Consider the following 23,968-nt stretch of genomic DNA (forward strand, 5'->3'; position numbering starts at 1 on the left):
CATACAATAACAGTTGCCCGGGTGCTTCACCATTTGCAGCTTTATGGAAGAGTAGCAAAGAAAAAGCCACTGTTGAAAAAAAATACATGTGAAATCTCTGCTAAGGTTTACCAGTGGGCATGCGGAAGACTCTGAAGTCAGCTGGAAGAAGGTTCCATGGTCTGATGAAACCAAAACTGAGCTTTTTGGCCATCAGACTAAACGCTATGTTTGGTGTAAATGAAACAGCATACATCATCAAAAACACACCATCCCTATTGTGAAGCATAGTGCAGGCTGTATCATGCTATAGGGATGCTTCACTACAGCAGGCCCAGGAAGGCTTGTGAAGATAGAGGGTAAAATGAATGCAACAAAATACAGGGAAATCCTGGATGAAAACCAAATGCAGTCAGAAATGCAACTTGGAAGAAGATTCTTTTCCAGAAAGACAATAACCCCAAGCATAAAGCCAAAACTGCACAGAAAAGGCTTAAAAACAACAAGGTTAATGTCCTGGAGTGGCCAAGTCAGAGTCCAGACCTCAATCAAATTGAAAATTTGTGGCTCGACTTGAAAAGGGCTGTTCACTCATCAGCATTTTTATAACGAGCTTGTGCATTTTTATAAAGAAGAATGGGGAAAGAATTGCAGTGTCCAGATGAAAAAAGTTGTTCGGGACCTATCCACACAGACTCAAGGCTGTAATTGCTGCCAAAGGTGCAGCTACTAAATACTGAGTTGAATGGGGTGAATACTTATACAATCAATTGTTCGTGTTTTAGATTTGTAATTAATTTAGATCACTTTGTAGAGATTTATTTTCACTTTGACACCAAGAGTCTTTTTCTGTTGATCAGTGTCAAAAAAGCCACATTAAATCCACTGTGATTCAATGTTGTAAAACAATGAAGTGAAAACTTTCAAGTGGGGTGAATACTTTTTATAGGCACTGAAGGTCAATGTAATTCTAGCTGCTTTCTCTTATTGAACTCCAGGAATTGCATTACCTTTATGATTTCCTGTCCATGAAAGGCATCAAGTTGCTGCTGCAGTGATTTCTTGTATTAGATTAACCTTCACAATCATTTCATGGTGTCCTGTTATTAATCCTATATGGTGTATTGTACCACTTCCAACTATAGGTGTGACATCTTTCTGGTCAATTGCAATGAAATGTATATCATATTTGTATTGAATCTCTGGCACGCTACCTTCAGAGAGGCTCCTCTAAGAAGCTTGAGTGTAACCTTTTTGTGTACTTGCTTGTATGAGTGCAGTGCCAACCGATCTTAGAGTCATAGAGAAATGGAAAACTACAGCACAGGAACAGGCCCTTTGGCCCATCTAGTCAATGCTGAAAACATTTAAACTGCCTACTCCCAATGATCTACACCTGGACCATTGCCCTCTGTACCACTACCATCCATGTACCAATCCAAACTCCTCTTAAGTGTTCAAATCAAGCTCACATGCACCACTTGGGCTGGCAGCTCACTCCACACTCTCACGACCCACTGACTGAAGAAGTTAACCCTCATGTTCACCTTAAACTTTTCACCTTTCATCCTTAACCCATGACCTCTGGTTGTAGTCCCACCCAACCTCCGTGGAAAAAGTCTGCTTTCATTTACCTATCTATACCCCTCATAATTTTGTATAACTCTTGTCATAAGGGGGGGGCGCTGGGATTGGACCCAAATGCAAGACACAGACACTGAAGTACTAGGAACAGGACTAGGTGTGTCAAGCAAGCAAGGGAAGTCGGGAATAAACGACGCTGGACAAGGCTAGGATACAGGGCCTGGAGCACGACTAGACCAGGAACTAGGAACCTGGACGAGGACTCCGAACCAGAGACTGAACAGGGACCCGGAACCTGGGTCTTGACTCGGGCTCGGACTCCAGATCCAGGCAAGGATGAGACGTGGCTACGGGATGAGGAGTGGCAACAGGACTGGACGCGAGACTCCTGGACAGGATGAAGGAACCCCAGCACAGGATGAGGAAGCTCCAGCACCGGGCTGGGCGAGGTACTCCTGCACTGAGTGAGGGACATGGACAGGACGAGAACACAAACCTTGACTTGGTCGAGGGAAACAGGAATGCAGAGCCTTGGTCTTGAGAGAACAGGAACGCAGAGCTTTGGTCGCGAGAGAACAGGAACATGGAATACTGAGCCGGGACCCCTCCTTGGGAACAGGATTTGGGGCCAGGACTCAACACAGAGTCAGGAACCCTCCTAGGGAGCAGCACGTACGGCCAGAACTCATACACAGAACACTGGGAGACAGATCTCCACTCAAGGTAGCAGCAAATGGCCTGACCTACCCAGTGGAGGTGAGGGCACAAGGAGACAGTTCCCAACACGGTAGCGGCAAACAGCCAGACCTATCTAGCCAAGGTGTGGACACAAAGAGACAGCTCCTTATCTAGAGACAACAAGGCTCTGGTCTTGCTCCGGCGGAAGAACCTGACAGCGATACAGGCGAGGACGCAGGCGAGGTTTCAGGCAAAGAATTCAGGGGGAAGGGAAGGGAACAGTCCAGCAACTGAAGCCGAACCCAGGAGCTGTTTATGTAGCCAGTCCAAAATGAGAATCATGAGCTTCAATTAAGGCACACAACAGGACAAGGGAAAACTGGAAAACCTGGAATAAGGATCGATGGACCGGACCGTGAACCAGAATGCGGATTTCACGGACCGGACCATGACAGTAACCCCCACCCAGCTCCTGGCAACTGAACAGGCTCTCCAGGACAAAGGTCAACATGGGCGGGTATGGGGGGGGGCATTCAACAGGAGGGAAGCCAGGATGGCGAGAGTAAAACGACAGTGTCTGCGTCGCTGGGCCCATGTTTGGCTGGACTGTTCTGTCATAAGGGGGACGTTGGGAACGGACCCAAATGCAAGACACAGACACTGAAGTACTAGGAACAGGACTAGGTGTGTCAAGCAAGCAAGGGAAGTGGGGAAGAAATGACGCTGGACAAGACACAGGCCGTGGACGAGGCTAGGATACAGGGCCTGGTGCAGGACTAGACTAGGAAAGCAGGACCTGGACAAGGAACTAGAAACTTGGAACCTGGACAAGGTCTCCGAGCCAGAGACCGAACAGGGACCCGGAACCTGGATCTTGACTCGGGCTTGGACCCTCGATCTAGGTGAGGCCAAGACATGGCTACTGGATGAGGAGTGGCAACAGGACTGCATGTTAGACTCTGGGGCAGGATAAGGGAACACCAGCACAGGACGAGGGAACCCCAGCACTGGGCTGGGCGAGGCAAATGGACAGGAGAAGGACAAGAAGCCTTGACTTGGTCGAGGGAGAACAGGAACGCAGAGCCTTGGTCTTGAGAGAACACGAACGCAGAGCCTTGGTTGAGTGAGAACACGAACGCAGAGCCTTGGTCGAGGGAGAACAGGAACGCAGAGCCTTGGTCGAGGGAGAACAGGAATGCAGAGCCTTGGTCTTGAGAGAACACGAACGCAGAGCCTTGGTCGTGAGAGAACAGGAACATGGAACAGAGAGCTGGGACTCCTCCTTGGGAATAGGATGTTGGGCCAGGGCTCAACACAGAGTCAGGACTCCTCCTGGGGAGCAGGACGTAGGGCCGGGACTCATACGCAGAACACTGAGCGACAAATCTTCACTCAAGGTAGCGGCAAATGACCAGACCTACCCAGCGGAGGCGAGGGCACAAAAAGACAGTTCCCAACACAAGATAACGGCAGACAGCCGGACCTACCTAGTGAAGGTGTGGACACAGAGACAGTTCCCAACTCAAGGTAGTGGCAAATGGCCAGACCTACCTAGCGAAGGCGTGGACACAAAGAGACAGTTCCTTATCTAGACACAGCAAGGCTCCGGTCTTGCTCCGGTGGTAGAACTTGGCAGCGATACAGTCGAAGACACAGGCGAGGTTTCAGGAAAAGGCTTCAGGGGGAAGTGAAGGGAACAGTCCAGCAACTGAAGCTGAACCCAGGAGCTGTTTATGTAGCCAGCCCAGAATGAGAATCATGTGCTTCAATTAAGGCACAGAACAGGACAAGGGAAAACTGGACAACCTGGAATAAGGATCGATGGACCGGACCATGAACCGGAATGCGGACTTCACTGACCGGACCATGACACCTCTATCAAATCTCCTCCAAATCTTCTACATTCTAAGGTATAAAATTCTATCCTATTCAATCTTTTCTTATAACTGAAGTCCTCCAGACCCAGCAACATCCTTGTAAATTTTCTCTGTACTCTTTCAACTTTGTTTACATTTTACCTTTAGGTAGGTGACCAAAACTGCACACAATATTCTAAATTAGGCCTCATAAATATCTTATACAACTTCAGTATGATATCCCGTCTCCTGTATTCATTACATTGGTTTATGAAGGCCAATTTCTTTACGGGCCTGTCTAGATGTGACGCCACTTTCAACGAATTATGGACCTGTATTCTCAGATCCCATTGTTCTACCACACTCCTCAGTTACATTCACTGTGTAAGATCTACCCTGGCTGGTCCTACCAAAGTACAAATCCCACATTTGTCTGCATTATATTCCATCTGCAATTTTTCAGCCCATTTTTCCAGCTGATGCAGATCCTTCTGCAAACCATGATAGCCTTCCTCGCTGTCCACTACATCTCCAATCCTGGTGTCAACTGCAAATTTGCAGATTCAGTTAACCACAGTATCATCCAGATCATTAGTATAGATGACAAACAACAAGGGAGCCAGCACACCATGAGTCACATGCCTCCAGTCAGAGATCCAAACTTCTACTACCACTCTCCGATTTCTCCTATAAAGCCAATGTCTAATCTAATTTACTACTTCATCTTGAATGCCAACCTTGCTAAAGTCCATATAGGCAACATCCACTGCCTTGTCTTCATCTACTTTCCTGGTAACTTCCTTGAAGAGCTCTATAAGATTGGTTAGACATGATCTACTACACACAAAGCCATGCTAACTGCCCTTAACCAGTCCATGTCTATCCAAATACTTATATATCTGGTTCCTTAGAATACCCTTCAGTAATTTTCCCGCAAATGATGTCAGAATCACCAGCCTATAACTTCCCGGTTTATGTTTAGAGCCTTTTTTAAACATCGGAAAAACATTGGCTACCCTCTAATCCTCTGGTACCTCTCTTGGTACTAAAGATGACTTAATATCTCTGCTAGGCCCTCGGCAGTTTCTTCACTTGCCTCCCGTAGGGTCTGAGGGAACACCTTGTCAGACCCTGGGAATTAATCCACACTGATTTGCCTCAGGATAGCAAACACCTCCTCTGTAATCTGTACAGGATCCATGAAATTGATACTGCTTTGCCTCACTTCTATAGACTCTGTGTCCATCTCCTGAATAAATACAGATACAATATATTTATTTATGATCTTCCCCCATCTGTTTTGGCTCCACACATGAATTACCATTCTGATCTTCCAGAGCAGGGGTCCCCAAACTTTTTTACACTGCAGACTGATTTATTATTGACAATATTATTGCGGACCAGCCGACCCGGGGGGGGGGGGGCGCGGTAGGGTCGCCAACGGACAAGAGTAGCAGTCAAGTACGTTGTGTTTACCCCAAGAAAGACTACCATGACCATGAAGCCTTGCGCGAACACCAGTGTGCATGCTGATTTTTCTCTACAAATCGTTTTTGGTGGAGGTGGGGGGTGTAAATCACGACTGGAATATAGGTGATAAGTGGCTAATACACTCAATTTCGTTTCTAAAAGGGATTATCTAATGAAGTTAATATTAAACACACAGCGCATATTTTCCTCGCATGAATATAGTGATAAGTCAATTATCAGGGGAGGAACGGGAGCTTGAAGTAAGTGTTGAACGAACTTCCAGTAGAAGTGGTAGGGGCAGGTTCGATATTATCATTTAAAGAAAAATTGGATAGGTATATGGACAGGAAAGGAGTGGAGGGTTATGGGCTGAGTGCAGATTGGTGGGACTAGGTGAGATTAGCATTTGGCACGGACTAGAAGGGCCGAGATCGCATATTTCTATGCTGTAATTGTTATATGGTTATATAGGTCACTTATAAGTCAATAGCATCATAATATTTTAAGTAACGTTTGGATATTAAACACACAGCACATATTTTCCGCGTATGAACATATAAAATCATTGCAACACACCGATATCGCTGAATCAGTGGGAGCCCTGGGCTGAATACTTGTTTTCCTGCAACAAGATGGTCCTATCGAGGGGTGATTGGATACAGTGGTACTCGAAGGGGGTTCCTTATGTCCAGTCTACTCCGCAATTTAGTTTTCGTTGCATTCATTGCAGAGATACATTGGAAACAGAAGCAATGTTTTCAGTGCTTGTGTGGCTATCTCAGGATATTTAGCATTGACTTTGATCCAGAATGCCAGCAGAGATGTTACGTCAAACATACTTTTCAGCCCACCGTCACTTGCAAGCTCCAGGAGCTGATCTCCTTCCCACGCTGACATGGATGACGCGTGGGTAATGACCTCGCGTGCGTTCAAGCTTAACAGTCCGTGACAGGGAATGAGGAAAGGTGCAGCTGACTCATATCGCCAAATCATATCATTTCTTCGCTCCCCGGTAGCACATGCTTTGCAGCCCGGTACCGGTCCGCGGCCCAGTGGTTGGGGACCGCTGTTCCGAAGGACCAATTTTGTCCCTTGCAATCCTTTTGCCCTTTACATATCTGTAGAATCCCTTAGGATTCTCCTTCATCTTGTCTGCTAGAGAAACTTCATGCCTTCTTTTAGCCCTCCTGATTTCACTTACATTTCTTATACTCCATAAGCACCCCATTTGTTCCTACCTGCCTATACCAGCTATGCACATCCTTTTTTTTCCTTAATCAAGACATCAACATCTCTTGAAAACCAAGGTTACCAAGAAAATCACTTGTTATCTTTACCTTTCATTCTGACAGGCTTTGTACTATCTTTTTTTGGTCTTGAAGGCCTCCTATTTACCAAGTACATCTTTGCTAGAAAACAGCCTGTCCCAATCCACACTTGCCAGATCATTTCCGATATCATCAAAGTTGGCCTTTGTCCAATTTAGAATCTCAACCTGTGGACCAGACCTATCTTTGCATATTTACTTTGAAACTAATGGCATTTTGGACACTGAATGCAAAGTGTTCTCCTAAATAAACTATTTTCCCCCACCCTGACTCATTCCCTAATAGCAGATCCAGTACTGCATGCTCTCTCATTGGGACTTCTACATACTGATGAATGAAATTTTTCCTGAATATATTTGACAAACTCTTTCCTATCTAGTCCTTTTAATGTATGAAATTCCTAGTCAATATATGGAAAGTTAAATTCGCCTACTATAACAAACCTTATGTTTCTTGCAATAGTCTGTGATCTCGTTACAAATTTGTTCCTCTAAAACCCTAGGACTGTTGGATGGTGTGTAATATGTCCCGAGTAACGTGGTCATACCTATCTTATTTCTCAGTTCCACCCATAACACCTCACTAGATGAACTCTCCAGCCTGTTCTGACTGGGCATTACCATGACATTTGCCCTGACTAGTATTGCCAATCCTCCTCCTTTAACTTCATTCTGCTCTGTCACGTCTAAAACAGTGGAACCCCACTGAGCTGACAATCCTGCCCCTCCTGCACCCAAGTCTCACTAATGACTACGATGTCATAATTGCACGTGTTGATCTATGCCCTGAGCGTGTCTGCTTTTCCTTAGATACTGCATTGAAATATACACAGCTCAGGACACTAGTTGTGCCATGCTCAACCTTTTGATTCCTGACTCTGTCTGAGATCTTACCAATGTCTGTCTCCACAACCTCTCCACAATCCGTTCTGGCACTCTGGTTCCCATCCCCCTGCAACTCTAGCTTAGACCCCACCATGCAGCATTAGCAAACCCTCCCGCTAGGATGTTAGATTCCTTCCAGTTCAGATGCAAACCATGCCTTCTCTACAGGACCCACCTTCCCTGGGAGAGAGCCCAGTGATTCAAAAATCTCATACCCTCCCTCCTACACCACCTCCTTAGCCAGATGTTTAACTGTATATTTTTGCCTGTTTCTGGCCTCAGTAGCATGTGGCCATGGGTAGCAACCCTGGAGGTCCTGCCCTTTCACTTAGCACCTAACTCTCAGACTTCCCTATGCAGAACCTTGTCTCACATCCTACTCATGTCATTGGCACCTACATGGACCACGACCTCTGGATGTTCACCCTCCCACTTAAGAATGGTGAGGACTCAATCCGCAATGTCCTGGACCATGTCACCCAGGAGGCAACATACCATCTGGGAATCTTGTTCTTGCCCACAGAACCTCTCATAAGAACCTCTTATGGGACGTTGCAGTTCAGGGCCAAGCAACCTGCTTTGATTGTACCATAAACATTCATTCCCTCTACCATCAGTGCAGAGCAGCTGTAGTGCGTACCATCTGCAATTATTCACCCATGGTTCTCCATTAGCAACTCCTAACTCTCAGCTTCTCCCACTAAGAAGGATAAGAATAGCAGACACATTGAAACAACACTATTGAGTCAAACTTCTGACACTCCCTCCTCAGCGACAGTGCGGGAACACCTTCATCAGAAGGGCTGAAGTTGTTTAAGAAGACAGCATCCTCTCTAGATCAGCTCGTGCTGACTAATTGCTGACCTCAGCCATGCCCAGATCCCTAAAGGAACTCTTGAGAAAAGGATACATGGCTCATTGGTTCCAGCCGAACCATTCTGAAACTGGTGGCTGTCTTAGGGGATCACAGAATCAAATTAAGAGTTACTAATCACCCTTACACCAAAATTTTTCATGGATATATCTTCTTGTGGGCAATCATTCCATAGGAACGATTCCATCATACAGTATATCACCAGCTACATGAATTTTAAATTGAGGTGCCATGGGATTGTAGTAGTTAGGGTTAGAGTTAGGATTATAAAATTGGGGTTTGATTATCTCCGCTGTTTATAAGAAGTCTATGCATTCTCCCCATTAACGTGTGGGTTTCCTTCTTGTGCTCCAGTTCCCTCCCACATTCCAGAGTCTTATGGTTAGAGTTGGTGAGTTACGAGCATGCTATGTTGGCATCGGAAGTGTGGCGACATTTGCAGGCTGCTCGGCACAATCCTTGCTAATTTAGTTTGATGCATGTGATGAATTTCACTGTATATTTTGATGTATTTGTGACAAATAAAGCTTATCTTTAAGCTGCAACACTTAAATCTCGGCTAATATCATTCACTGCAAAGCTCATCTCACCAATTTCATGAATCATCAATGTCATATACACTGTGCTCTAGTTGCAGAAAGGATTTTCTAATCCACACCTTGCATACATTTTTCGCCAATTACAGGGCGTTTCTTTTTGCCTCATGTTTCTGTCCTCAATACTCACAACCTTTTAATCACCATAATTCCTTCCCTGTTCTATCTTTTGTCTTATCACAGAAGCTTCCTTCGCCTGGCCACCCAACATGTCTAATCCAGCTTTCAATACATCCACAGTTTTGCATTTCTTCATACACTTTCCTAGAATTATTTTGTTCCATTGATTAGTTGTTTCCTCTAGCTAGTTTCGTAGAATCTAGGGAAAATGCACTTTCAGATGACTAACTTCTGTAAAGCTGCAAAATGATAAATATTTGCAAGTAAAATGACCTCTTAAAGTATCAAAGGTTCTCCCTGTCCCTGGTTATGCATAAAGAACCATTACCAGTAAACTGTTTCATTTCTTGGAAGACTGTAATTATGTACATAATCGGCTTTATCTGCCGCAGCCAGCTTAATATTCTCTGCCAACTCTTCCTATTCCTTAATCTTCCCTTTAATCAGGCTTGGTTTTTTTTTATTGAGACACAAGAGTCTGCAGATCCCAGAAATCTGAAGCAACACACACACAAAATGGAAGAGGAATTTAGCAAGTCAGACAGCATCTACAGAGGTGAATTGGCAGTCGATATTTTGGGCTGAGACTCTTAATCAGAGCTCGAAAGAAAGGGGAGATAACCAGAATAAGAAGATGGGTGGAAGAAGTTTTGTCTTTTTTTTGGTATCAGTGCATTATAGCAAGGCTGTTAAGTTCAAGTATAATTACCACTCAGCTATACATTGAATACAGTCAAACGAAACAGCGATGCTCTGGGACCAAGGTACAAAACACTGTACCAACAGTCACACACAGCACATATAATACATATAGTTATGGTAGCAGAAAAACACGAGGACACAAGAAACAAAAGAAATAAGTTAATATTTAAATAGTTGAAGTCCCTGAGTGTCATGGTCTGTAGACGGACACTGCAGCAATCTTCATCAAGCACTATAGTGCAACTGCAGACAGAATCCAACTTGTCTTCCACCAAGCAAACACTGGAGGTAAATACTACCAGGAGGGGCCAGCCCCCAACCCGGTAAGGACTCCAGCTCTCTCTCACACTAGATCCATCATCTCTTTTCTCGGGGAGCTGCCACAGGCGACCCTGCGGTACGAGGGCCTGGTCCGTGCAAACACCAAGGCCACGCAGCTCCCTCACCATCGGTCTCACCAATGAACTACTGAACTGGACTTGCAGCACTCTGCATTACCATTGTCCAACAGGGTCTTGCAATTACAAGAAAAACATCCAAGACAATACCTTGCACGGTTTTTTGGCCGTGTTTCGCCTCTGACGCCTTCCTCCTTGGGTGGCTGTAGCCGCTGGCAACATGGTGCACTACAAGTACAACTGCACCACTATCGAGGAGCTCATCAGTGGGACAGACCAGCAGAACCTGATGTTCTCAATATCCAGCAGTATCTTGCAATCATACAAAAGATGCAAAGGAACCGTTACACATTGCTTAGACCCGGCGACGTGATGTGCTAGCTTTATAGAACACTTCCATTTACTTCCTCAGCTTGACCCTTTGTTTCCAGTCAACTGGCATGTTAATTCCCCACCCCACTCACTCTCTGTCCTCTCTGAGTTTGGTACCCTACATTGTTCCAATAATGTCTAACAAAAAACTTACAGAACCATATTTCATCCTTCATATTGGAGTATTACCAACCTTGGGATTCAATATTGATTTCAACAACTTCTAGTAACCAGCTTTTTAGAGTTATAGAGCACTACAGCATAGAAACAGGCTCTTCACCTCATCAGGTCCATGCTTTTCTGAATGTATTAAAACAGTCCAGTCCTAAAGTTGGTAGGTAGGTTGGTTGGCATCTATCTGTCTCAAATAACAATGGGTGATGATGATCATCATGACAAGCCTGGGCAGAAGGTATAGAGATCATGGGATGCCCAGTCGTCAAGATCCCCCTCTCAGCCTCACCAGTGTAGTCTAAAGCAAAGTTTATGAAGCAATTTGTTTGGCACCAGCTTGGTTGCCGGAGCTGCCAGAAGGCTGTTAAATGACGTCCAGCCACCTTTAGGGCTCCACTCTGGGCTTGCTGTCTGGGTTTACTCCTGTAGCCTTCATCTCTCCCGAGGTTGTCCACCATAGCTGGGATCTGGTTCACAAGCACCAGGGCATGTCCGCATGCCGGTGGGCCTGCATGTTATGTGTGCAGGGGCCAGACCTCCTCCCCAAGCTCTGTAGTTCAGCCTGAGTCCAAAGGGAGTTTAGTTTCCGTGTGTCTTCGGTAAGGAGGCACTACATGAGGCTTGCTGTTGGAGAGACTATGCACTTGCAGGGAGAGATTATACACTCGGTGGAAGCTGAAAGTGAGAGCGACAAGCACTACCCACTATACTACCACATTAGACGGGTCACAACAACCACACAAAAAAAAACTGCAGATACTAGCTCTGTTCCTCTTCCCACAGAAGTGACCTGAACTGTTGAATATTTCTGGCATTTTCTGTCTTTATTTAACACTCGTAATATTAACTCAATTTCACTCTTTCCACAGATGCTGCCTGATCTGAATTTTTCTAAGACCTTTGGTGAATTCAGACACAATCCATCAACTCAGAAACCTCTGTACAGGTGATTAATAAAGTTCAAAGTTCAAGTAAAATTTATTATCAGAGTATATACATGTCACCACATACAACCCTGTGATACTTTTTCCTGTGGGCATAATCAGCAGATCTATAGAATAGTAACTTTAAACAGGATCAATAGAAAGAGATAGAACATAGAAGACAACAAACTTTGCAATTGCAAATATAAATAAATAGCAATAAATAACAGCAGTATGAAATTACAAGATAGTGTCCTTAAAGTGAGATCATTGGTTGTGGGAACATCTCAATAGATGAATATAGTTATCCTGATTTGTTCAAGTGCCTGATGGTTGAGAGGTGGTACACACAAAGTGCTGGAGGAACTCAATAGACCAGGTAGCATCTATGGAAAAAAGCACAGTTAACGTTTCAGGTTGAAACCCTTTGGCAGGACTGGAGGAAAAAAAAGCTGAAGAGTAGATTTGAAAGATGAGGGAAGGGGAGAGAGAAACTCCAGGATATAGGTTAAATGGAGGGGGAGGGATGAAGCAAAGAACTAGGAAGTTCATTGGTGAGAGAGACAGAAGGTCATGGAAGAAAGAAGAAAGGTGGGGTGGGAGGAGCATTAGAGGGAGGCAATGGGTGGGCAAGGAGATAACATGAGAGAGGGACAAGGGGATGGGGAATAGTGAAGGGAGGGGTGGTGGAGACATTACTGGAAGTTTGAGAAATCGATGTTCATGCCATCAGGTTGGAGGCTACCCAAATGGAATATAAGGTGCTCTTCCTCCAACCTAAGTGTGGCCTGATCCCGACAGTGGAGGAGGCCATGGATGGACATATGGGAATGGGAAGTGGAATTAAAATGGGTGGCCACTGGGAGATCTCGCTTGTTCTGGCGGACGGAGCATAGGGGCTCAATGATGTGGTCTCCCAATCTAAGTCAGGTCTCACCGACATACAAGAGGCCACACCGGGAGCACCGAACACAGTAAATGACCCCAACAGACTCCCAGGTGAAGTGTTGCCTCACCTGGAAGGACTGTTTGGGACACTGAATGGTAGTGAGGGAGGAGGTGTAGGGACAGGTGTAGCACATGTTCCACTTGAAAGGATAAGTGCCAGAAGGGAGATCAGTGGGGAGGGACGAATAGACAAGCGAGTTGCCTAGAGAGCGATCCCTGCGGAAAGCAGAAAGTGGGGGGGGGGGGAGATGTGTTTAGTGGTGAGATCCAGTTGGAGGTGGCAGAGGTTTCAGAGTTGAGGGGTGGTAACTGTTTCTGAACCTGGTGGTGCAAGTTCTGAGGCAATTGTACCTTCTACCTAATGGCAGTCATGAGAACAGAGCATGGTCTGAGTGGGAAGGATCTTTGACGATGGATGCTGTTTTCCTACAACAGCATTTCATGTAAATATGCTCAGTGGTTGGGAGGAATATTACTGCTTGTTGAGATACCTTGGCCAATGGAATATATGTTCTACTGGAGTTCGGAATGGATCTGTGCAGAATCACCAAAAGTCAGATTTTAATTCATATTTGCTTATTTTTTACCCTTTTGGTACCAGCACAATATTGGACGCAGAAACCAAGGCCAATCTAGTCAAAGATAATTAATTTAAAATTAATATAACAAGATCTTCAAATCATCTCAAAATATTTTTACAAGTAAATATATAATGTTTAACATAGCTTTCTCAGGTCCCTTCATGAATCATTTGGTTTTTGTGGATTGAATTGAATTGAACTGAGTTCAATTGACTTTATTGCTTACATCCTTCACATACATAAGGAGTCTCCATCTGAATGTGCAACATGCAATCATAGTAATTTATAATAAATAGTATGTACAGTAAGATATACAACAGAACAGTCAATATAGCTTAGAAATACAATTGTATCAGCATGAACTAGACAGCCTGCTGGAAGAAGCTGTCCCAGAGCCTGTTATTCCTGGCTTTAATGCTGCTGTACCATTTCCCAGATGGTAGCAGCTGGAACAGTTTGTGATTGGGGTGACTCGGGTCCCCAATGATCCTTTAGGCCCTTTTTGTGCACTTGTTACTGTAAATACCCTGAACAGTGGGAATTTCACATCCACAGATGTGCTCGGTTGTCCACACCACTCTCTGCAGAGTCCTGCGATTGAGGGAGGTACAGTTCCCATACCAGACAGTGATGCAGCCAGTCAGGATGCTCTCAACTGTGCCCCTATAGAAAGTACTTAGGACTGGAGGACTCATGCCGAACTTCTTCAACTGTCTGAGGTGAAAGTGGCACTGTTGTGCTTTTTTCACCACACAGCTGGTATGTACAGACCAAGTGAAGTCCTCAGTGATGTGTATACCAAGGAACTTAAAGCTTGATGTGACTTGGTGTAAACCTCAATATTTTCTTCCAGGCAGGTAGAACTAAAATCACTCATGTGCCTCTACATTAACTCTCTCCTCACTATTCTCCCTACCAATTGTTGTATAAGCATCTAATTTCATTGCTCCACTACACTGCATCCCTGACAGTGAATAGTCCTAGGACTAAAATCCTGCCTTTTTATGGATGCAGCAGTCTTCTACATGAATTAGAACATAATTTGTTCAAATTCCAGTTCAGAGTACTGTGGGAAGAAATCTAGGCTGCTATTTTGAACACTGAAGGTCAAGTTTATTGTCATAAGCATGAGTATATATGCAATGAAAAACTTGCTTGTGGTAGTATGACAGGCACATAGCATCATTTAAGTAGTAGAAAAAAACAAAGTGTGCCCAATTTTAATAAGAAAATACAATCAGAACAAAAAAAATAACCCAATTTAGGGCAAAGTGGTCATAGTGTTGCTAAACTGTAATGATTAGGGTTTTGTGGGTTAGTTCAAGAACCGAATGGTCAAGGAGAATGCTTCAGTGCAATACTTCAGGTGTAATCTTGAGGGTAAGTTTGACAGAAGAGGGAAGACTTGGAAAAGGAAATTTGGGAGGAGAGGGGAGAAAGAAATTGAGTGGAGTTCTATTGGGGAAGGAATGCAGGGTAAGATATATTGGGAATTGACCGTGAGATCTCATAGTTGAAAGGAGCCGGTCAAAGTGGTAAATCTGGGTTCCAAGAGTGGTGTGAGTCAGGTATGCAAGCAGAGACCATAACGACATCAGCAGCAAGGTATGGGAAGGTAGATGCAAATAAATATAGAACACCTAGAAAGTGCCTACCTACCCGAAGAGTAACATCCCAGACACCTGAGCAATAGCTCAAGTTAAGCATGGTCCCCTTTACCTAACCCAAAAACAGATCTCGGATCCCCAGCTGAGACCTAGTTCGGTGGAGTGGTTGTGTCACTTACGGGTCTTGACTCTATCAAGGGATGTTGCATGAGGATTGTCGAGGAGTGTGTTGTATGTTGTTCCATATCACTGGACATGTCTAGAGGCCATCATACACATGTCATGTGCACAGAGGACTAGGAGCAAATTCTTGTTCGTCTTTGACTCATGGTGATGAGGTTTTTGATAAAATCCCTTTGGGTTGTGAGCAAAAATGTTTCAGCATGTGAAACAATTTCTAGCCCTCAGTTACACCATAGATTTTGTTATATTTCTACTTTCAAATCAATTTTTCCACACTAGATATTATTTCGCCCTTTCTTCTGTTTAGTTTTGAAATTGTACCTAGTCAATTTGTAGTTCCTTAAAATAAACTTTACGGAACAAGAAGGCAGCATACTAGCGTAGCATCTAGCGTGACGTCAACAGGACAGCGTGGAGAGTTTAAAAAGGAGACCACCCTATACAGCGGGCAGCGGAGTGAATGGGAGCAGAGTGTAGGGCTTTGGCTTCAATGGGCTTCAGCGGTAAATGGGAAGAGGTGAGAGTGAGGCACCAACTCTTTTTTTCTCCCCCCCCCCCCACACCCCTTTGGCAAATCAGCCCGGACAGACAGGAACAGCAGGGCTCTCACAGCTAACGGTACGAGCTAACGGTTTAAAAAGTTCATCTGTTTGGCGAGGTAAGTGGGTGAGTAGGCTTATTTTTCCTGTTTCATTCCTGTAGAATTAGGTAGCATGCCTGCAGGGTTAGTGCTTTGTTCAGGGTGTCAGATGTGGGAATCCTGGGAGACCTCCAGCCTCCCTGATGGCCACATCTGCACCAGGTGCACCGAGATGCAGCTCCTCAGAGACCATGTTAGGGATCTGGAGCTGCAGCTTGATGACCTACTGCTTATCAGGGAAAGTGAAGAGATGATAGACAGGAGCTACAGGGAGGTAGTCACCCCTAGGCTACAGGGGTCAGAAAACTGGGTCACTGTCAAGAGAGGGAAAGGAAATGCCCGGATAGTGGAGAGCACACCTTGGCTGTCCCCCTCAGCAACAAATATCTTGTTCTGGATGCTGTTGACGGGGATGATCTGACAGGGGACACCCACGGTGACCGGGTCTCTGGCACTGAGCCTGGCACTGTTGTGCAGGAGAGAAGGAGGGAGAAGAGAAATGTGGTAGTCGTAGGGGATTTCATAGTCAGGGGAACGGACAGGAGATTCTGTGAGCCTGATAGAGATACCCGCATGGTGTGTTGCCTCCCAGGTGCCAGGGTACGGGATGTCTCGGATTGGGCCCTGAATATTCTGAAGGGGGAGGGTGAGCAGCCAGTTGTCTTGGTACATGTTGGTACCAATGACATAGATAGGACAAAGGAGGAGGTCCTGAAGAGAGATTTCCAGGGGTTAGGAAGGAAGCTGAGAAGCAGGACCTCCAGGGTAGTAATCTCGGGATTGCTACCTGTGCCACGTGCTAACGAGGGCAAGAATAGTAGGATCAGGCAGATGAATGCGTGGCTGAGAGACTAGTGCAGGGGGAAGGGCTTCAGATTCTTAGATAATTGGGATCTCTTCTGGGGGAAGTATGACCTGTTCAAAAAGGACAGGTTACACCTGAACCCGAATGGGACCAATATCCTGGCGGAAAGGTTTTATAGAACTGTTAGGGAGGGTTTAAACTAATTTGGCAGGGGGATGGGAACCGGAATGACAAAGCGGAGGAAGGAGAAAACAGAAATAAATCTAAGATAGTGAGTAGTAAAGATGTCAGGAAAGACAGGCAGGTGATGGGGCAAATTTTAGCCATTAGGATGAGTTGCAGTGAAATCAAAGCGAAAAGTACCAAATACTGGTCTTAAGGTGTTATATTTAAATGTACGCAGCATAAGGAATAAGGTGGATGATCTTGTCGTACAGCTACAGATTGGCAGGTATGATATTGTGGCCATCACTGAGACCTGGCTAAAGGATGCATGTCTCTGGGAATTGAATGTCCAAGGATACACGGTGTATCGGAAGGATAGGAAGGTAGGGAGAGGGGGAGGCGTGGCTTTATTGGTAAGAAATGATATTAAATCATTAGAAAGAGGTGATATAGGATCGGAAGGTGCAGAATCTTTATGAGTTGAGCTAAGAAATTGCAAGGGTAAAAGAACCCTGACGGCAGTTATTTATAGGCCTCCAAACAGCTGCAGGGATGTGGACTACAAATTACAACAGGAAATAGAAAAGGCTTGTCAGAAGGGCAGTGTTATGATAATTGTGGGGGATTTTAACATGCGAGTGGATTGGGAAAATGAGGTTGGCACTGGATCTCAAGAGAGAGAATTTATAGAATGTCTGCGAGATGGCTTTTTAGAACAACTTGTTGTTGAGCCCACTAGGGGATCGGCTATACTGGACTGGGTATTGTGTAATGAACCGGAGGTGATTAGAGAGATTGAGGTGAAGGAACCCTTAGGAGGCAGTGATCATAACATGATTGAGTTCACTGTGATATTTGAAAAAGAGAAGCCGAAATCTGATGTGTTGGTATTTCAGTGGAGTAAAGGAAATTACAGTGGCATGAGAGAGGAACTGGCCAAAGTTGACTGGAAAGGGACACTGGCAGGAAAGATGGCAGAGCAGCAGTGGCTGGAGCTTATGCAAGAAGTGAGGAAGGTGCAAGACAGGTATATTCCAGAAAAGAAGAAATTTTCGAATGGAAAAAGGATGCAACCGTGGTTGACAAGTCAAAGCCAAAGTTAAAGCAAAGGAGAGGGCATACAAGGAAGCAAAAATTAGTGAAGATTGGGAAGTTTTTGAAACCTTACAAAAGGAAACTAAGAAGGTCATTAAGAGAGAAAAGATTAACCATGAAAGGAAGCTAGCAAATAATATCAAAGAGGATACTAAAAGCTTTTTCAAGTATATAAAGAGTAAAAGACAGGTGAGAGTAGATATAGGACCGATAGAAAATGATGCTGGAGAAATCGTTAATGGGAGATAAGGAGATGGCAGAGGAACTGAACGAGTATTTTGCATCAGTCTTCACTGAGGAAGATATCACCAGTATACCGGACACTCAAGGGTGGCAGGGAAGAGAAGTGTGCGCAGTCACAATTATGACAGAGAAAGTACTCAGGAAGCTGAATAGTCTAATGGTAGATAAATCACCTGGACCAGATGGAATGCACCTGCGTGTTCTGAAGGAAGTAGCTGTGGAGATTGTGGAGGCATTAGCGATGATCTTTCAAAAGTAGATAGATTCTGGCATTGTTCCGGAGGACTGGAAGATTGCAAATGTCACTCCGCTATTTAAGAAGGGTGCAAGGAAGCAAAAAGGAAATTATAGACCTGTTAGCTTGACATCGGTGGTTGGGAAGTTGTTGGAGTCGATTGTCAAGGATGAGGTTACAGAGTACCTGGAGGCATATGACAAAATAGGCAGAACTCAGCATGGATTCCTCAAAGGAAAATCCTGCCTGACGAACCTATTACAATTTTTTAAGGAAATTACCAGTAGGCTAGACAAGGGAGGTGCAGTGGATGTTGTATATTTGGATTTTCAGAAGGCCTTTGAAAGGTGCCACACATGAGGCTACTTAACAAGATAAGAGTCCATGGAATTACGGGAAAGTTACAATCGTGGATAGAGCATGGGCTGATTGGCAGGAAACAGAGAGTGGGAATAAAGGGATCCTATTCTGGTTGGCTGCCGGTTACCAGTGGGTCCGTGTTGGGGCTGCTTCTTTTTATATTGTACATCAACGATTTGGATTATGGAATAGATGGCTTTGTGGATAAGTTTGCTGACGATATGAAGATAGGTGGAGGAAACGGAGAGTCTGCAGAGAGACTTGGATAGATTGGAAGAATGGGCAAAGAAGTGGCAAATGAAGTACAATGTTGGAAAGTGTATGGTTATGCACTTTGGCAGAAGTAACAAACAGGCAGACTATTATTTAAATGGGGAAAGAATTCAAAGTTCTGAGATGCAACGGGACTTGGGAGTCCTTGTATAGGATACCCTTAAGGTTAACCTCCAGGTTGAGTCGGTAGTGAAGAAGTCGAATGCAATGTAGGCATTCATTTCTAGAGGAATAGAGTATAGGAGCAGGGATGTGATGTTGAGGCTCTATAAGGCGCTAGTGAGACCTCACTTGGAGTACGGTGGGCAGTTTTGGTCTCCTTATTTAAGAAGGGATGTGCTGACGTTGGAGAGGGTACAGAGAAGATTCACTAGAATGATTCGGGAATGAGAGGGTTAACATATGAGGAACGTTTGTCCATTCTTGGACTGTATTCCTTGGAGTTTTGAAGAATGAGGGGAGACCTTATAGAAACATTTCGAATGTTGAAAGGCATGGATAGAGTGGATGTGGCAAAGTTGCTTCCCATGATGGGGGTGTCTAGTGCGAGAGGGCATGACTTAAGGATTGAAAGGCGCCCATTCAGAACAGAAATGCGAAGAAATTATTTTAGCCGGAGGGTGGTGAATCTATGGAATTTGTTGTCACGGACAGCAGTGGAGGCCAAGTCATTGGGTGTATTTAAGGCAGAGATTGATAGGTATCTGAGTAGCCAGGGCATCAAAGGTTATGGTGAAAAGGCGGGGGAGTGGGACTAAATGGGAGAAGGGATCAGCTCATGATAAAATGGCGGAGCAGACTCAATGGGCCGAATGGCCGACTTCTGCTCCTTTGTCTTATCGTCTTATGGTCTTACATCACTTTAAAACACCAGTGACTGGGGTTTGATCCTCACCATTGTCTCTAAGGAGTTTGTATGTTCTCCCTGTGACCACGTCAGTTTCCTCTGGGTGCTCCAGCTTCCTCCCACATTCCAAAGATGGGGTGTTAGTAAAGGTTAGTAAGTTGTGGGCATGCTACGTTGACCCACATAGTGTGTGGGTCAGGGTGTGTTCTGACACACTCAGAGTGTGTTGGTTGTTGAAACAAAGCACACATTTCACTATTTCAAAGTTCAAAAGTTCAAAGTAAAATGTATTATCAGAGTACATACATGTCACCACATACAACCGAGATTCTCTTCTGCCCTGCAGGAATACTCAGCAAGTCTTTAGAATCGTAACTGTAAACAGGATTAATGAAAGACCAAAAGCATATAAATCAACAAAACTGTGCAAATGCAAATATAAATAAATAGCAATAAAGAGCGACAGCATGAAATAACAAGATAAAGAGTCTTTAAAGTGAGATCACTGGTTGTGGGAACATTTCAATAGATGAGTATAGTTATCCTCTTTTGTTCCAGGCCCTGATGGTTGAGGGGTAGTAACATTTCTCGAACCTGATGGTACAAGTCCTGAGGCTCTCGTACCTTCTACCTGATGGCAGCGGCGAGAAAACAGCATAGCCAAGGTGGTGAGGAACTTTGATGATGGATGCTGCTTTTCTATGACAATGTTTCATGTAGGATGTGCTCAAAGTTTGGGAGGGCTTTACCCATGATGTACTGGGTGAATCCATTATCTTTCGTAGGATTTTTTGTTCAAAGGCATCGGTATTTCCATACCAGGTTCTAATGCAACCATTCAAAATACTTTCCACCGCACATCTATAGAAGTTTGTTAAGGTTTTTGATGTCATGCCGAATACATGTAACAAATAAAAGCTGTCTAATCTTTAAACAAGCTTCAACTTAACCTGTCTACTGTTTCAACATCTATCTACCTGACTAGTTGCAGGAGGCTGCACATTTAGTCAGATTGTTGAATGTACTGCCAACATATACAGACTCAAGCAGGGCAGTCACAACATAATTGGAAAATCTTTACACAAGCTGAGCAGTGCCGCATTGTTCTACCTGCCAAGTCTGCCACACAAAAGCACTGGGGAGTCCAGAACTGAACCAATTCACTTCAATGACGGCGAGTGGAGGCAGACCTGTTCTTGTCATCTTGGCAGATCTGTTCCTTAAAAGACACTTGCCATGCTGCCTTCAGAAAGCTGTATCTTGTCTGACAAGACAAACACCATCTTCATCTTACTGCAGTAGGTGGTCACAACAAAATATAACAGGACTGAATCAGCAAGAGAAGGGCAAATCAGAGACTTAGATTTGAGCATATAAAGCTGTGTTTATCTTTAGGAGCCAAGTGCATTAAAATAGTTTACATTCTTAAACTGAAATGAATGATGTCAGTTACTCACAAGTGACCCTTAGCAAATCTGATAAGGAAGCTGAACTCTGATGATTGAATGAAACCACTTGCAGAAGCCTTTGCTGACATAAGCCAAAATTCCAAAACATGGGAGAGAAATGGAAATAAGCATTTTTATAAGTGCTGGGAGAACTGAAATAAATATTCTCAAAGGAATAATGGAAATGAAACTTTACAGTGGGTACTGGTGGCTTTTAGAGTTTATAAAACTTTAGCTAGAGGATTAATAGTAACTTGTCACATAAGCATTCAAGAAAGAATATTTTGCAATGCAGAATATATCTGAAAGTGGAAGAAGAAGTCAATTGTTGTAGCAAGAGAAGTGATAAATGTTAACCCTTTCCTTCATCTTACAATGAAAGCTGTTCAGAAGAACATGAGAGACAGGAGCAAAAGGAACATGTTGAAATATTAAGCAAGTAATTGCACTAAGTACTGCAATATCACCTGGGTGACTCCAACCATAATATACAGTCTCACCCACCATGGAGAATGAAGACAGCACCTGAGCCAAACAGAGAGCACTAGAAACACTTGTGCGCATTACATAGCAGATGTCATCTTGACATATCAAGAGCTGTCATGAGATTTCTTCTGGCATTGTTCCATTGTACATGCCTTCTCCTTCTTACAGCATTTTCTCTTCTTGCGGCTGCATTAGATTGGGTGTATCTCCATAGCATTGGATGTGATGTCTCATTTTTTGCAGGGAAGCCATACCAAAGCATTTTTATACTTGTTTGTAGACAAGCTGGCAGTTTTTTTGATTATTGTATATTTTCTGTCATGGACAAAATCAAAATAGAATGTGCTGCGACCAGACGTTGTCCTAGTGTCTGAGTCGACTAAGCAAGTGGTGCTGCTGGAGCTGACAGTCCCATGGGAAGATAGCTTGGAGGAGGCCTTTGAAAGGAAGCTCTCCAAGTATGCAGGACTGGTCAGCAACTGTCAGTAGGCTGGATGGAGGGCAAGGTGTCTCCCAGTGGAGGTTGGTTGTAGGGGATTCGTAGCCCGTTCTTTAGTTAGAGCCTTCAGCATTTTGGGCATCGAGTGAGAGAGGAAGAGGAGAGCCATCCACAGTACGACCGATGCGGCAGAGAAGGCCTCAGGATGGCTGTGGCTCAAAAGAGGGGAGCCATGGAGTCATAAGTAGCTAGCCATCTGGACACAAGCTGGGGTCTGATCAGCCCCGGCTGGGTCGCCTGGAGGAGGTTGTATGATGCTGAAAGACCCGAAACACCCGATGATTCCAGGAACATCACTGAAGATGTGTCCAGAAGCATCAATAGATGTATGTACACAACTGCTCATTACCTGAAGCAGCCTGTAGTTCAATATTGTAGCTTCATAGAGTAATAGAGGAATTCAGCACAGAAACAGGCCATTTGGCCCACTGACTCTGCACCAGTCATCAGACACCCATTTTTACACTAATTTTACCCTGAGACATATTTCCTCCCCTACTTCCCATTAATTCCACCAGATTCTATATACTCTACATGAGGGGCAACTTATAATGGCAAAGTATTCTACCAATCTCCATATCTTCGAGATCTGGAAGGAAAATCACTGTTTGGGATTCTGAAGGACAGGATTTATTTGTTTGCAAAGCAAGAACAGATTAGGGATTGTCAGCACAGCTTTGTTCATGGGAAATCCTATCTCACAAATTTGATTAAGTTTTTAAGGAAATGACGAAGAGGCACACAACTGATTACAGACCTCCAAAAGGACAGAGTGGTGGATGTTGTTTACATGGACTTTTGTGAAGGCTTTGACATTGTACCATATGGTAGGCTGGTCTGGAAGGTTAGAATACATGGATCCAGGTAGCAAATGGGATACAAAATGTTGGGGTGGAAGAAGGCAAAGGCTGATAGTAGAGAGTTTTACTTTCAGATGGGAGATCTACAGCCAGTGGTGTGTCACAGGTATTTCCATTCCGTCCCTTAATGTCACAATATATATTCATGATTTGAAAGAGAGAGTAGATGGCATGAGGTTGCATTTTGCAGATGACACCAAACTTGGAGAAATGGACAGTCTAAGGTTACATCAAGGTGTAGAATAACTAGGAAAGTGGACAGGGAATGGTTAATGGAATTTAACTCAGTCAAGTGTAAGTAATGCATTTTGGGAACTTAAACTAGGACAAGATTTACAGAGTGAATAGTAGGGTCTTGAAGAGTGTTAGTGAACATTGAGACTTTGGCACACAAGTACAGATTTTCATGAAAATTGCAACGCAGGTAGACAAGTGGTGAAGAATGCATATAGTCTCCTTGTCTTCATTGAATGAGGCATTAGAATGAGTTGAAATGTCATGTTATAGTTGTACAAGTTATCAATTGAGCAGCATTTGGAATATTGTGTGAACTTCTGGGCAACCACCTAAAAGGAAGGATATGATTAAGCTGGACAGGGTGGAAAAAGATTCACAGAAATATTACCTGGACTGGATGGCTTGAGTTATAAAGTGATATTGGATAAGATGGCTCTGATTTCCCTGAGTGAAAGAGGCTGAGGGGTACCATACAGAGGATTACAAAATCATGAGAGACATAAGTATGGTCGGTAGAC

General features: G+C 44.2%; 1 long non-coding RNA gene across 1 annotated transcript in view; it reads left to right on the top strand.

The window, feature by feature from the left end:
- Positions 1-20,602, top strand: part of LOC140210313 (uncharacterized) — a 133,570-nt gene extending 112,968 nt beyond the window's left edge. The window contains exons 2-3 of the long non-coding RNA XR_011889210.1: positions 11,885-11,961; positions 20,479-20,602. This is a non-coding gene — a long non-coding RNA (uncharacterized lncRNA). The remainder of the gene's footprint in view (positions 1-11,884; positions 11,962-20,478) is intronic.
- Positions 20,603-23,968: the final 3,366 nt, after the last annotated feature.

Source organism: Mobula birostris, chromosome 15 (genome assembly GCF_030028105.1).
Source record: "Mobula birostris isolate sMobBir1 chromosome 15, sMobBir1.hap1, whole genome shotgun sequence".
Classification (NCBI taxonomy): domain Eukaryota; kingdom Metazoa; phylum Chordata; class Chondrichthyes; order Myliobatiformes; family Myliobatidae; genus Mobula; species Mobula birostris.